We start from the raw sequence: 13179 nt of genomic DNA, 5'->3' as shown, positions 1-13179 counted from the left end.
CAATTTTTGAAAATATTGCATTTGAAGGCCTGGTGACTCATGCCTGCAGGCACTGTATTATTCTTCCAGAAAAGAGTTCGAAGTAAGAATGACATCAACAAACACAAGATCTGCATTATTCATATATCTCAACGAGCCAGTATGTCCTACTCTCCACAGGGACCATTAGCATACTCTCTCTGTGCTCCACTCCAGTATCTTATCTGGCTGTGGACTGACTCTGTCTCAGCATTATCAGAATGGCCTCATCAAGAGTCTTTTTTGGAGTTACTCAGGTGTTCTTTATCCAACACTCTTTACTAGGCCTACAGGGCAAACACAGCTGGGCTAGCAGTGGGAGGACTGACACAAGGCTCTTGGTCTTGAATCAAAGTAGAGTAAATGATCCTGAGAACAAATCACAAAGAAGAGTAGGGATTAGCAAAGAGAGAAAAAAATAATGGGTAGAGGGGTTGACAGGAAGACAGTCTGTATGAAAATCTGAGACACAAGACCTCTTTTCTTTCATTTCTCACATCGTAGCAAAGTGTCCTCACCACAGATCAAGAAAAAAAGAAAGAAAAGGAAAGAAAGAAAGAGAAAAAGACTGGGGTAGAAAATGGGTCACCAATGACTAGAGTCCCAAGGAATCAAAGATTTTTACCATAGAAAGGGGGAGAAGAATGGAGGTAAATGGAGACCTTAATTTGTGACTTCCAGATACATTGCATTTTTCAGAATGAGCAGCCTCCAATATGGAAAGGGGCAAGGAATACACGCTTATGAATGAACTAGAATTTAGTTATGAGTCCTCAGGGGGCAGTCAACAGGAAAGTATCCAATGAATAGGTTAAGGATGTAGAGGAGAAATCTGTTTATCATGGAAAATCTCAGGAGGCAGAGTGAAAGCTTTGTAGAGGAAGAGTGACAGCCGTGGGGGCTCCAGAATGTCTTTATCAAAGGCACTTAGAGGTGTCACTGGTTGAAAGAATGTCACTTATCCATACCAAGAATGAGGGAAGTGAGCGGAAGGAGATTCTGGGAGATCTGGAGCTGCTCCCTAACGTCCCATTGGCACTTCCCACTAGTGGGAGGTCAAGAATGGGAAAAGGAAGCTAGAGTATAAGCAGCACAAAAGGGCATGGCAAAAAGGACTTCTATTTTGAAGTGGGACTGAAGATGATGACAGAAATGACAAAATTGGCTTCACGATTTCAAAAGGATTCTTCTTATACACTTGCTTTTGCCCAGGATAGAAGCCCAGGTCCTGGTAGAGTCAGTGGCCTGGGGAAGCTGATGGTCTGACCTGTGAATTTTGTAGGTCAGAAGTGACCAGGCCTTACAACCTCAGTGCTTTAACTGTCGGTATCCAGCACCTCTGTCAAGGAAGCTCTTTTCATTTTTGAAGCCTATTGGAATTACAGCAATCAGGAGGCCATAGCGCAGAAAAGTAATCTGAAATAATTCAGTGGTTAAAAACAAAAAAGGAAAGGAAGACACCTGGATGGTTCAGTCGATTAAATGTCTGCTTTCAGCTCAGGTCATGATCCCAGCCAGGGTCCTGGGATGGAGCCCTACATCAGGCTCCCTGCTAGGAGGGAAGCCTGCTTCCCCCTCTTCCACTCCCCCTGCTATTGTCCCCTCTCTTGCTGTGTGTCTCTCTGTCAAAATACATAAAGAAATCTTAAAGAAAAGGAAAGGAAAGGAAAGGAAAGGAAAGGAAAAAGTGAAACCATACTATTAGAAGTTCTTAGTCCTGTTCTTTGATATGCTTTTGCTTCCTTGCTTCCCCCCGCCCCAAGACAGCACCATCTTTTAAAATACTTCTGTAGTTGTAGGAAAGGACAATGATTTCTGGAAAGTTAAAAAAAAAAACAAATCAAGCAACCACCTTTAGGGTCGTTTCAGGGGAGCTCTGACTCTAACGTATACTGTCCTTTCACCTCAACTAGATTTTTATCGTTCAGTGTTCACAAGCCGTTTTCACTATGTATTTTGCAAGTCATGGCATCTCCAGCATTTTTAAGCAGAGTAGTAACTTGTTTAATATCCACTTTCCTGAAGATTCCATCCCATTCTGGAACAAAACTCAGAAGCGTTTTTAAATTTACCTATTTGGATTCATTTCAATGACTTTTTTTTTTAAACTTTGATCCTAATATTCTTCAGTTCTTTCATTTTTTAAACATATAAAAGTTATTTTTAGAGCTGGACTTACAGACTGGTTTGCTCAGAAGGCAGCTAAAATCAAAGTACTATTAGTAATGTTGTCCTGGTGTGTGGAAAATAAGGTTTTGAGCTGACATGTTAGAAAATCATTTTAGTTTCAGAGAAAGGCCACAATGATTTCTATAATTCAGTCAGAAAACATGCCTAAATTACAATTCATGTTATGTAAAGGAAAGGCAAAGGGCCAATAATTTTTCACTCATTCAGGGAGTATCAAACATCTACTAGGTGCCTACACTGTCCCGGGCATTAGGTAAGAATGAAACAGACAAAAATTCCTGCCTTTGGGAAGGTTTATATGCTAGTGAGGGAAAACAGGCAATCAACAAAATAAATAGGAGGGGCACCTGGGTGGCAGAGTCAGATACGCATCTGCCTTCAGCTCAGGTCCTGATCCCAGGGTCCTGGGAATCGAGCCCCATGTTGGGGGAGGGGGTGCCCCTGCTCAGCAGGGAGTCTGCCTCTCCCTCCTCCTTGTCTACCTCCCCTTGCTCTCTCTCTCTTGCTCTCTCTCACTCAAACAAATAAGTAAAATCTTTTTTTTTTAAGACTATTTCATCATAGTAAATAAAATTTTTAAATTTTTTAAAAAAATAAATAAATATGTAAATGCTACTGAGTTCTAGGAGCAGAAACCACGTGAAAGCAAAATTTCCCTAGCTTTTGCTATTGCAGATAAGCTGGTGACGAATCCAGCTTAGAATTTCTCTCCATTTGAGATATGGTGCAGTACCCTGGAAAGCACTGAGTCAACAGCTTTGGGCGTGGGGTACCAGGTACGCCCCTGCCTACCCCTGCAGTTTGAGTAGGTTACATGCACCTTTCTAGGCCTGGGATCTTCATTTGAGGAACTCTCACATGCTGTGATTCCTCTTCTTTGTAATCAGTTCAAGTCATTAATTACATAAGCCTAGATGAAATAAAACTTCCCTTTTTTTTTCCAGGAAGTAAATATATGTGGCTAAGATGATTAACCAGGTTTTGTGTATAAATTAAGTAGAATATGGATCTTATGAACGATTTACATGACTCCTTAATCCCCGTGAATGTTTTTTATTAGGAATATGTATCAAATTCTTTGTATATATTTCTGTTTTACATCAAAGCGGATTTTCAAATATAGAAAAGTTTAATTTGCATAAGCTAATCTCAACTTTGATTAAAATTTGAATAGTTTAGAAAACTGGAATATTAAGATCAACGTAGGACAACTTTTTTTGGAACATAGCATTGTGTTGCTTTATATACGAATAAAAATTTGATAAATAATGATAATTAAAATCATTGCCAGAAGGTTTGATAAGGGCATTATATATACTAACTTGGCTGAAACTTAGAAGAACGTCAGTGAGGTAGATAATATTATCTCTCCTATTTTATAGATCAATGATCTGGAATTCAGAGAGATTAAATACCTTGCCCAAACGCACAGAGACCTTGAGCCTAAATTTGAGCCCAGGCCTATCTGACTCTGGAGCCTTGGCTCATTATCAGTATTGCTCTCTTAAGGAAGAACAGTTTCATATGAAGTTACTAAACATTGGTGGAAGACAGTGCCAAGAGGAAATTAGAGGAGAGTTTGGTGCATTTTGTGTGACAGCAGAGATTCTGAGCAGACCCACTGACCCTCATTTACCCCAAATTTGTACACCTAGAGCTGCCATTCCCTATTTGATTTAAAAATATTTTTATTGTAGGGGCACCTAGGTGGCTCAGTCAGCTAGGCAGCTGACTCTTGATCTCAGCTCAGGTCTGGATCTCAGAGTGATGAGTTTAAGCCCCAAACTGGGCTCCATGTTGGGTGTGGAGCCTACTTAAAAATGAATGGAATGAATGAATGAATAAATAGCTATCTTTTCTCTTACAAGTCATTATTAATAGTTTGTGGGGCACCTGGCTGGCTCAGTCAGTGGAACACATAATTCTTGATCTCAGGGTTGTAAGTTCAAGCCCCATATGGGGTGTAGAAATTACTTAAAAGTAAAATCTTTCAACAAGACAGTTTGACCATGTTTTTTTTTTTTAAGATTTATTTATTTATTTGACAGACAGAGATTACAAGTAGGCAGAGAGGCAGGCAGAGGGAGAGAGAGGAGAAAGCAGGCTCCCTGCTGAGCAGAGAGCCCAATGCAGGGCTCCATCCCAGGACCCTGGGATCATGACCTGAGCCGAAGGCAGAGGCTTTAACCCACTGAGCCACCCAGGCGCCCCAACCATGTTTTTTTTTTTAATGCCTTAAAACTATGTATAGCTTTTTACCCAATGAGGACATTTGCCGAAATTTTAACTAAAAAACAACCAAGGCTACATCTTTTTTTTTTAATTAAAGCTACAAATTAATTAAATTTTAGTTAAGGCCGTTACAGGAAGGTTTAAATCCTATAGTGAGACATAATTTAAAACAGCAAATATTCAACAACCAAATTATGGAACATCTATGAGGTGGACTGCAACACATCATATGAAGAATGATGTTGAAAAGTATATTTTTATACAGAAAAGTGCAGGCTAAAAACCTGTATGCACAGACGATTGCTATTTAAATTAGTATGAATATCTGTATACATGAACATATATAGAAAAACACTGCCCTAAAGACTGGTGAGGTCATGGAGAATTTGTTTCCTTTAATTCGCACAACTGTATTTCCAGTGAGCACATTACAATCATTTAATAAAAGCTATACGATGTTTAAATGAAGAGTGTGCTTTGGTATAAGTTAAAATGTAAGACTTTCTATGAGAAGGAGACTGCACAGGAAACACAAGCAAACAGAACAGCTGGATTGCTATTGGTACGGAAGGTTTGCTCTCTTTTTAAGAGAATAGCAAATGACTCCCCGTGGATGTGGAGTTCACTCTGTCAGTATAAGGATGTGCCTTTGTTGACTATCATCTCTTTATTCTTAAGCCAAGTGGAAAGAGAACAAAGCAGTCAGAAGAAACTGATAAAGACCTTTAACTGATCTGGGGGAGGGGGTAAGGGGAATTAAGAAAACCAAACCTCAATTAACTCTTGAAGTAATTTTGTGTAGCAAGAGAATAGTCTGGACTGCATGAAGCCGGATAAAAATCTCACTGCGCTCTTGTTACCAATGGAATTTTCAGACTAGATTGGCTTGAAGGGTGGGGACTGAGCTTGGTGGGAGACCTTCTAACAGACTTATATTCAGGGTCAATTAGAGAGAAACCTTCCTACTCCATCAAGGAACAAACCAAAATGTGAGACATTTTGAAAGGTGGTAAAACTATTATATTTAGGCTGTGTATGTTTTCTTTTCTTTTCTTTTTTTAAAAGATTTTATTTATTTATTTGACAGAATAATGTCAAGTAGGCAGAAAGTAGGCAGAAAGGCAGGCGGGGGGGGGGGGGTGGTGAGGGAGGAGAGAAGCAGGCTCCCTGCTGAGCAAGGAGCCTGATGCAAGACTTGATCCCAGGACCCTGAGATCATGACCTGAGCTGAAGGCAGAGGCCTTAACCCACTGAGCCACCCAGGCACCCTAGGCTGTGTATGTCTTCAATGAAATCTTGCCTGATGGGGGTATCATCTGAACATAGCGTTAAGCAAGAGTCCTATATGTATTTTTCATATTAGACAAAAGAGGAAGGTAAGAATGTGATAATCTACCTCTCGGTTAAGCATTACTGCTCAAGTCCAGTCATTCGGACAACAAAACATTAGTCAAGATGACACCAAACATAATTTATAGCTATGAAACCCAAAGAAACAAAAAATGACCAGAATGCTGAATTTAAAACCTAAAGCACTTACAGTGGGAACATCAAATCCAGCAAAGCTATTAAGCACGTGATTAACAGGCAAGTGGCTTTTACAAGATTGACCCATTATTTTAGATTTTCAGCAATAGTTTGCTATAGCATACAGATGCTGATTTCTCTGTTTGATAAATCTACAAGGGATGACCTCTTTCAAGTAGTCACACAATCTTTTCTATCTATAAGCATCACAACGGAAAATTCTGAGGACTTTCTCAATATAACAATTTAAACAAATGTAAGGTATATTAATTTATTTGCTTCATATTGTTTGCAAAATGGGGCACCAGGTGGCTCAGTCCATTGGGTGTCTGCTTTCTGCTCAAGTGGTGATCTCAGGGTACTGGGATTGAACCCTGAGTCTGGTTCCCTGCTTCTCCCTCTCCTTCTTGCTCCTCCCCTCCGCTCCTCTCTCTCTCTCTCTCTCTCAAATACATAAATAAAATATCTTAAAAATATATTGTTTGCTAAATACCTGTACTGGCTGATATACTATATAGTTAGGTATCAAGGCTGGATGCTGGATATGAACCTTTGGGCTTGTGAGTGCTGAAGTGACCTTGTCTCCCTCCAAATCCAGCAGATCTGCTCATGTAGGCAACTGTTCACATTTTTAGTGCTCTTCAGAAAAATATACAGAAGCTTACTATTTGACACCAGCCTTCCTGTACTTTCCTTGTATTCTGAATTTTACCGTTAGCCTTTTCTCCCTCAACCCTGTGATTTGTGAGCTTTACTTTGGACTCTGATTTTATTTTATTTGGTTTCTCATATTTTGGACCCTACCTCTGGCATGTTTTTTCATTTTTTGTTCCTTGCTGAGCTTGTCTCTCAATTCAAATTCCTGAACTCGACACCCCCAAGCTCCACCTCCAAGCCTCTTAAACGGAGATACTGTTTCCCTAAGTCCTAGAGACTAAAACCAACAGGGAAATATTAGCTCTGCTTTCTAGAAAAGCATCTTTCTAGCCTCTAGATAGGCTCTCTTCTTTGGTGGAGGGTCCTCACATAAAACCCAAAATTTGTTAATCCAAAAAAACCTTGTGCAAGAGTTACCTGTTTGCACAGGCTTTCTCCCCAAGGGGACAAGAAGAACCTGCTAGACTAGTTACCATCACTCAATTAGAAAAGACATTCATGTGAGACACACTTGAAACCGGTCTGTCTTTCATTTACCTCTCATCTCCTCATTTACCACCCAGATACAGACACACTTGCCTGCCCGGCTTTGTCCGGTTTGTAGATGGTTTACCAAGAGGAACTAAGGTTTCCTGGCACTCCAGTTCTATTCTGGTGTCATTTCACTGTTCAAACTCTTCTGATTCTACCACTACCCATCAGTCTGGGTAAATTTATATCTGTGGGCTTGTGAATGCATAAGGCTTCAGGCATATGCTTCCTTTGCATGAATTTGGCTGAATGCTCTTATCTTACTCTGAGTATATGAATTTGATGCCAGTTTGTTTGAATTACACTGTGAAATTACTAACACCCTTCTCATGGCCCTAGGGGCTTCTTGGGTTACTTAATAGCTGAATATTATCTAAGGAACATCACTATAATGTTATCTTTTGGTAAATGCAATGTTTTGTTTGGTACAATTTGAGAAAAATCTTGCTTCCAAGTAAGTTTCCCACCAACCTATCACAACATCTGAAATTCCACTATTAGGGACTCATATCTTTATGTCTTGAAAGGAAATCAAGACACCTAATAGTGTATTCTTTTTTTTTTTTTTTTTAAGATTTTATTTATTTATTTGACAGAGAGAGATCACAAGCAGGCAGAGAGGCAGGCAGAGAGAGAGGAGGAAGCAGGCTCCCTGCTGAGCAGAGAGCCCGACTCGGGACTTGATCCCAGGACCCTGAGATCATGACCTGAATTGAAGGCAGCAGCTTAACCCACTGAGCCACCCAGGCGCCCCCCTAATAGTGTATTCTTACGTGAGTGTGTGTCTATGTGTATGTCTGCATATTTCAAAATGTTAACAATTATCTGGAGGCAGTGGGATTATTATTTTAATTTTCTTCATATGTTTTCCTATGTTCAAAAATGTCTACAATGAATATATACACTTTTCTTATCAGGAAAAAAATGCTTAAAATTTTTATACACTCAAGAATGGCAAATCTAAAGCGATTCTCAGCAAGTAGGACCTTACTGAATATACGTTTCTCAAACTTTTTACCTTAATGTCGGATCTCTAGAAGCCAGAATCCTTCAGAAATAGGTATAAGTTCCCAAAAGGTAGTAAGTCCTAATATTGATAATTTTTTTGCTCTTTTTTTAAAAAAAGATTTTATTTATTTATTTGACAGAGAGAGAGATCACAAGTAGGCAGAGAGGCAGGCAGAGAGAGAGGAGGAAGCAGGCTCCCCGCTGAGCAGAGAACCCGATGCAGGGCTCAATCCCAGGACCCCGAAACCATGACCTGAGCCGAAGGCAGAGGCTTCCACCCACTGAGCCACCCAGGCACCCCAATAATGTTTTTGTTCTTAAGCAGAACACATATTCACATATCACTATAACACATTCTTTTGTTTGTATTCAATATTATACTGAAGTGTTTTTGTTTTTTTTTCCTAAAGTAAAAAAAGAAAATTCTGAGGGGCTCCTGGGTGGCTCAGTTGGTTAAGAGTCTGACTCTTGGGACGCCTGGGAGGCTCAGTTGGTTGGACGACTGCCTTCGGCTCAGGTCATGATCCCGGAGTCCTGGGATTGAGTCCCACATCGGGCTCCCAGCTCCATGGGGAGTCTGCTTCTCCCTCTGACCTTCTCCTAGCTCATGCTCTCTCTCACTGTCTCTCTCTCAAATAAATAAATAAAATCTTAAAAAAAATAACATTTAAAAAAAAAAGAGTCTGACTCTTGATTTTGGCTCAGGTCATGAGATGGAACTCTGGGTGGGCCTCTCTGCTCAACATAGAGTCTGCTTGAGATTCTCTCCCTCTCCTTCTGCCCCTCCCCCAACTCTAGTGCACATGCATACATGGTCGCATATCTCTCTCTCTCTCTTTCTCTCTCGCTTTTGCTCTTGCTCTCAAATAATTAAGAATTAAAAAAAAAAAGAAAGGGACGCCTGGGTGGCTCAGTTGGTTAAGTGGCTGCCTTCGGCTCAGGTCATGGTCCCAGCTTCCTGGGATCGAGTCTCATATCGCGTTCCTTGCTCGGCAGGGAACCTGCTTCTCCCTCTGTCTCTGCCTGGCTCTCTGCCTACTTGTGATCTCTCTCTCTCTGACAAATAAATAAATAAAATCTTTAAAAAAAAAAAAGAAAGACAAAAGAAAATCCTGAAAGGGCCAAAGATAAACTTCCATTCCCCAGTATTACCCAGGCTTGCATGGCAGGATTCATGCTGAGGAACTTCCTTATGGATAATGTGGCTAGATAAGTAGCATTTCTAAAAAAAAATTTTTTTGAAGATTTTATTTATTTGACAGAGAGAGAGAGAGATCACAAGTAGGCAGAACAGCAAGCAGAGACGGGGAAGCAGGCTCCCTGCTGAGCAGAGAGCATGGTGCAAGCCTCGATCCCAGGACCCTGAGATCATGACCTGAGCCAAAGGCAGAGGCTTAACCCACTGAGCCACCCAGGCACCCCTCTAAAAATATTTTAGAAAACTTGGGTGCCTGGGTGCCTCAGTGGGTTGAGCCACTGCCTTTGGCTCAGGTCACAATCCTGGAATCGCAGAATCGAGTCCGGCATCCGGCTCCCAGTTCCCCGGGGGAGTCTGCTTCTCCCTCTGACCTTCTCCTCTCTCATGCTCTCTCTCACTCTCTCTCAAATAAATAAATAAAATCTTTAAAAAATATATCAATTAAAAAAAAAAAGAAAACTAGGATATGTAGGACATTACACCTTACACCCAATATGGGCATTACCCATATTAGGCAAAATTAAACCACATTAGGCTGAAGTTTACCCACATTTTATGGTAAATTTTGTTTACTTAAAAAGCCCGTCCCTGGTAATAATTTAAACTACTGAAAATAAATTATGATGGTGGGCATTATATGATATCTACTCACAGCATATTCATGCTCCTTTTCAATGTCAGGTAAATTTGGTTTTGTAATTTTTTTTTAAGATTTTATTTCTTTATTTAAGAGAGACACCTTGAGAGAGCACACGCAGGAGGGACGACAGAGGGAGAGGGAGATGCAGGCTCCCTGCTGAATAGGAAGTCTGACGGGGGCTCCACCCCAGGACCCCAGGATCATGACCTGAAGACAGATGCTTAACCAACTGAGCCACTCAGGCACCCCACCTTCTCTTTTTATCGTGTCTGTATGAGATGATGGACGCTAACTGTATTTATTGCAGTAATCATTTCACAATATATGGAAGTTGAACCCCCCTGCTGTACAACTTAAATTACATAGTAATGTATGTCAATTGTATCTTAATAAAACTAGAGAAAAATTAACCGATGGATATAAAGAAATTGAATTGTAATATTTTTACTATTTAGTAAATCTTCCCTATAAGACCCAAGAGGGTTCAGTCTATAAGTATTTCACTTACCTAACATAGTGCCTTACAATTAACCCAACACTCAACAAATATTTGCAAAAATAAGTGAAAATGCAACTGGTACTTTAAAGGGTATATATAATGGTATGTGAATTATATCTTGAAAACAAAACCAGAAAACAAGATACAATTGGTAAGGGTGGCATACCAGGAACATACCAGACTGTGAGCAACCTGAGGGCAGGGGACACGTCTGGTTTATTCAGCACAATACTCCTAGCACAAACTTACCATGCACCTACCACATTGCCCAGGAAATATATGAGTCAAAGGAATGGATGGATGAATGAATGAAAGGGAGGTCACTTCTCCATGAACATATCTGAAAATGGAACAGACAATTAGCTACTGTTGGAGAAATCTACCCTTTTTTAATTCAGGGATTCCCATGAAATTAAAACCAAATTTAGGGGCACGTGGGTGGCTAAGACAGCCAAGCATCTGCCTTCAGCTCAGGTCATATCCCAGAATCCTAGGATCAAGCCCCACAAAAAGCTCCCTGCTCAGTGGGGAGTCATCCTCTTCCTCTCCCTCTGCCCCTCCTCCCCTGCTCACGCTCTCCCTCACTCTCTCTCTCTCTTTCTCTCTGTGTCAAATAAGTAAATAAGTAAATAAGTAAATAAATAAATAAATAAATTTTAAAAAGAGAGAGAAGAAAATTTTTTTTCTTGTGAACTCTTAGGATCGTTTCATCTTGTATCATCTTTACTTACCACATCAGGATTAATCACAATTAATCTAAGCTTATACCAACTTTTCCCAAGATTGAAGGAGGATTTTAATCATTTTTAGAATGAAGGGGTTTTTTTGTTTAACTTTTTTTTTTTTTAAAGATTTTTATTTATATATTTGACAGAGAGACAGCGAGAGAGGGAATACAAGCAGGAGGAGTGGGAGAGGGAGAAGAAGCAGGCTTCCCAGTGAGCAGAAAGCCTGACACGGGGCTGGATCCCAGGATCCTGGGATCATGACCTGAGCCAAAGGCAGATGCTTAACCAACTGAGCCACCCAGGTGCCCCTTTGTTTTAACTTTTAGGCTTTTCTTTATAAGATGGCTGGGACCCAGATATGATAGTTTGAGTGCTTGGGAGCCCTCCCTTGTCTCTAGGTCTAGCAAGCATAGTTGCCATCTTTGTGAAGCTGGGATTCCAGCTACACCCAAACTCTACTATGTGATCACCAGGAATCTTGTTAAAATGTGGATTGTGGGGGCGCCTGGGTGGCTCAGTGGGTTAAGCCGCTGCCTTCGGCTCAGGTCATGATCCCAGGGTCTGGGTTCAAGCCCCACATCAGGCTTTCTGCTCAGCAGGGAGCCTGCTTCCTCCTCCCTCTCTGACTGCCTCTCTGCCTACTTGTGATTTCTCTCTGTCAAATAAATAAATAAAATCTTTAAAAAAAAAATGTGGATTGTGGGGCGCCTAGGTGGCTCAGTTGGTTGAGCAACTGCCTTCCGCCCAGGGTTATGGTCCCGGAGTCCCAGGATCGTGTCCCACATCAGGCTCCTAGCTCCAAGGGGAGTCTGCTTCTCCCTCTGAACTTCTCCCCTCTCATGCTCTCTCTCACGTTCTCTCTCTCTCTCAAATAAATAAATAAATCTTTTTTATTTAAATGTGGATTGTGATCTAGTAGGTATGGGTTGGACCAGAGATTCTGGATTTCCTTTTTTAAGATTTTACTTATCCAAGAAAGAGAGAAAGCGAGAGCGTGCATGAGCAGGAGGTGGGGGCAGAGGGAGAGAGAAAGGAAGAAGCAGACTCCCCACTGAGTGCAGAGCCCTATGGGGAGCGGGGCACAGGGACCCTGAGATCCAAGATGCTGAGATTGTGACCTGAGCTGAAGTCAGATGCTTAACTGACTGAGCCACCCAGGCGCCCCTCAGGATTTCTAATAAACTCACTGGTGCTGCCCATGCTGCTGGTCCACGGCCCGCAATGTGAGTCCGAAGAGTTAGGACCATGTTTCTAGAAGACCTGCTGAGGCTCTCCCTCAGATGTTGCTGTGTGAAGGCTGCCATGTCCTTTATTTAACACCTCCTCTCCCCATCCTGGCAGTACTCTAGCCGGCACAAATCTGGCCTCCACTCACCTCCCAACTTTCCAACTAGTTTCTTTTTCCTAAAATGTCAAGTGTTTGCCCATTCCCCAGCTTCTGCTTTTCCCTGAGGGGCTGCCACCCTCCTGCCTCCCGGGATAAGCATATCCTTTGTTTGTATTTATGGGCCATTAACTACCTTTATCTAAGAGATAAGAAAGATCAATGGAAACCAGCTGCCCTTTGTTCAGACTATTTCATTGACTTTGATATAAGCCTTTCCCTTCCCCTCTGCTTTCATCCAAAGTTTACTGTTCACAGCATTTTGTAAGTTTGGGAAAGGTGGTTATAGCTGAAGGCTTGTTTGATCTTGGTTCAAATTCCTTAAGCTCTGGGGCACTTGGTGGCTCAGTCCTTTGGGTGTCTGACTTGGTGTCGGCTCTGGGTCATAGGATGGGGCCCCAAGTTGGGCTCTGAGCTGGGTGGGGAGTCTGCTTGGGATTCCCTCTTTCCCTCTCCACTGCCCCTCCTCACATGTGCTCTCTCTCTGTCTCTCTCTTCCTCTCTAAATAATAAATAAATATTTAAAAAGAAAATACAAATTCCCAAGTGCGATCTCAAGTGATCCAA

This window comes from Lutra lutra, chromosome 13, assembly GCF_902655055.1.
Source record: "Lutra lutra chromosome 13, mLutLut1.2, whole genome shotgun sequence".
NCBI classification, from domain to species: domain Eukaryota; kingdom Metazoa; phylum Chordata; class Mammalia; order Carnivora; family Mustelidae; genus Lutra; species Lutra lutra.
Note: the sequence above shows the minus strand (reverse complement) of the source record.